We start from the raw sequence: 3,414 nt of genomic DNA, 5'->3' as shown, positions 1-3,414 counted from the left end.
GCAGATATAGAAAGAATTACAAGTAGAAATTAATTAAGACAATGTATATTAATTTTTCCCGGTAGTGAAAGAAAGGGGGAGAAACATTGACATCCCCACGTAGGGCAATTGAAAAGATAAGAAATAATAAAAATTAGATGGAGTGTCATAGTCATCTTTTAAATAGTGTACCTCTCCCTCCATTACTTTGTCTTTTCCATTCATTCTTTCTCCCTCCACTAAATGCTCTTTGCCTCTCTTCCCTTAGGCTATCTCTTCCTCCCCTCATTCCCTCATTATTTACCTTTTGTTAGTCTACTCGTTTTCAAGCTACTACTACTGCAGGTTCTCTCTCTCTCCCTCTTTCTCTTTTCCACCAAATTAGGGTTTTTCTCTAATTTCAAGGGTTCATAATACCAGTAGCTACTGCCACTGACAGTAACTACTTAAAGATATTTATTATTATTATAAGATTGTTTATATAATTGCTAATTAATTAGTTGATTCTATTAAATTGCAGCTGAAATTGTATATATTTGAGTAGCAGGGATTCTTAATCAAAGAGCTGAGCTAGCTAGCAGCTCTTTACTAAATATTTTGGCAAAAGAAAGGGAAAGGTACTGTTCTTTTTTTTTGTTAGCTCTCCACCTGAAAAAGACCTCAAATATATAGATCACAAAGAAGCAAAAAGCATCTTTGGTCCTTTAATCTCTCTCTCTCTCTCTCTCTCTCTCCCTCCCTCCCTCTAGTTCTCCATCTATTTCACACAGTCCTTAAAAAAGATAAAGGGGGGATATAATGGCTGTGAGTTGCACAGTCTGTAATCTAGGGTTTTACAGTTTTGCTATTTAGGAATGATATTTATGACAGATAAATGGATGTTCCATATATAAGTAGTTGATATATTATAAATACTACCATGTTTTACTCCGTGCAGGAGGAAAAAAACATATTTATTGGAAAACTATATATACAGTCAGATCCAATATATATTCATCATGACCCTGCAAATTTCAGAAGGATGTATCATTACTTTATAATAACTGATAGACGCAAACTGTTAAATCTTCCATCTCTACCAGTCTCTACAAAGTCTACCCATTACAATCATTATACTATACGTCCACATCTTACCAGTGTAATAACCAATTCTTTTGAAAAAAAAATAATTTGAAACAAAATTAATTAGGTAACAGAGCTCCACACACACAAACACACACTTGTGAAACTCCTAACAATATTCTTCATTTTGAAGCTATATATATACATGTGTAGTTAAATTGGTCCCCAATTAACACACACTAACAGAGAAGGACCTGTAGGTTAGGGCGTGTGCGTGCACGCCCACTCTTTAACCTCCTTAATTGCAAGGGAAATGGTTATTTAAAGTCACATAAACTTCAAGAAACGAGTAGAAAACAGAAAACAAAGTGACTGATAGATATATAGAGCAATTAGTACTATATACCTTGCTGATGACTTAATTAAAAAAAATCGTTAAGTTACCAGCTTTCCTATAACCACAAGGTGTTACGGGTTGAACTTACCATGACAGATTAATTCTTAACAAATATGTACTACTTCAAATATAATTATCATATGGTACATGGTAAAATAATGATAGTTTACTTGGTTTTAGAATAGGCAAGGTACGTAGCTAAGAATGGCTTCATCAATTGCATACAATTCACCATGTGCTGCGTGCAAGTTCTTGAGGAGAAAATGCATGCCTAGTTGCATCTTTGCCCCTTATTTTCCACCCGAAGAGCCTCAAAAGTTTGCTAATGTCCACAAGATCTTCGGAGCAAGTAACGTGACAAAGCTTCTCAATGAACTCCTTCCTCATCAAAGAGAAGACGCGGTAAATTCTCTTGCCTATGAAGCTGAGGCCCGTGTGAGAGATCCTGTATACGGTTGTGTTGGTGCTATCTCTTATCTCCAAAGACAAGTTGAGAGGCTTCAAAAGGAACTTGATGCAGCCAACACAGACCTAATTCGCTTCGCTTGGAGCGATGCTTTGCCTCCTTTACCTCAAGGAATCAGCTTGCTTTCGCCGCGCCAGAGGCCTATAGATTTGATCATTAGCACAACAAGGCACAATATTGGAAATTTCAATGAAGGATCACCCAATGTAGGTACTAATATTCATCAAACACCTTGTGCAACTTTCTCATTTCCTTCAGCAATTGCTTATAATTCAAATCCATGGAATTTGATTTCATTCGACAACTCTACCTCTACCGGAGATGTCAATAATATTGATGGAGGAGGAGGAGGAGGGGATGCAGGAGGAGAGGCAGTACTTTAGCTCTTATTTATCATAACCCATATAATTAGGGTTTTTGTATCTTTGGATCGATCTGAGGGATAATAAATGTATAAAACCTACATAAACCCATGTATATATAGCTATTATATTGATAGCTATATAAATATTCCTAAGCATTGTGGAGTATTTGTTTTCGTTAGTTGTGTTGTCTAGCTAGGGATTCAAGGTCTCAAATGGAGTACTCTTGTAGCTAGCCTAGACCACCATGTCTTGCCTGTTTATTCTGTTGAACATGTATTAGTTGTTGGCTACAAACCAATTAGACCTTTTGGTCTATAAACCTTGTTGATTCATCATTATGTGATTTCTGGACAACCTCCCTCTATAAGACTATAGCTTCTTTGGGCGCACAGTAATTAAACAATTTTTGGGATTAGTGTACAAGCAAAAGTTCCATGGAGTATTAACTATACATATTGCATGCAATTGGCAAAACATTGTTAATTTATAAAATATTACATTTTACAGTATTCTAGTGGCAGAACAAAGTTGAAATTGGAGTATGGAATAGAATTGTTATTTCACATAATTCACCCCTACTTTACTATTAGTGTGCAATCAATTAGATATATGGACGGTTTATTCGGGGCATTGGACTCACTATACTAATCAAACATATATTTGTCTACATTCATCAACCCTTACGTTAGTATTTGATCTGAATTAATAAATTAGAGAAGAATCGTTTTCATAAAAAAAGTTGGAGAAGAATCAATTGAAATATGTAGTATTTCGTAGGTAAATGCTAATGATTCATTCATTTTATAAAAATTCTTGTCTAAACAAATTAAATTCTACTTCAAATTCATTAATTTAATATATATGAATGTTCCATTCTTCAAATTACATGTCTTTGGATAATATATATGAAACAGTTGAAATAGAAGTCATTTCATTCTTTATCTTATATATCTTCTGTTGAGTAACCAGCTATCTAAAATCTTAAGGTGTTAGAAAAACGTCCCAATAGGATCATATATTTAACATCTTCATATCATATAAAATCGTTAAAATACAGATCATTTGATTCCGAAAGCATAAAAAGTATGATCTAACTCAAAAACAAATCGAAGTCGTATCAAAGACAAGCGAAACACCTTTAAAGT

General features: G+C 34.4%; 1 long non-coding RNA gene across 1 annotated transcript; it reads left to right on the top strand.

Annotated features, from left to right (window-relative positions):
• The first annotated feature begins 204 nt into the window (after window positions 1-204).
• Window positions 205-2,636, top strand: LOC141723729 (uncharacterized). Its single transcript, XR_012576347.1, has 3 exons — window positions 205-324; window positions 500-596; window positions 1,619-2,636. It is a non-coding gene; the product is annotated as an uncharacterized LOC141723729 (long non-coding RNA).
• The last annotated feature ends 778 nt before the right edge of the window (window positions 2,637-3,414 follow it).

The sequence above is a fragment of the Apium graveolens genome, chromosome 5 (assembly GCF_009905375.1).
Source record: "Apium graveolens cultivar Ventura chromosome 5, ASM990537v1, whole genome shotgun sequence".
Taxonomy (NCBI): Eukaryota; Viridiplantae; Streptophyta; class Magnoliopsida; order Apiales; family Apiaceae; genus Apium; species Apium graveolens.
The sequence above is the reverse complement of the archived record's forward strand: the minus strand, read 5'-3'. Positions and strand labels throughout refer to the sequence as shown.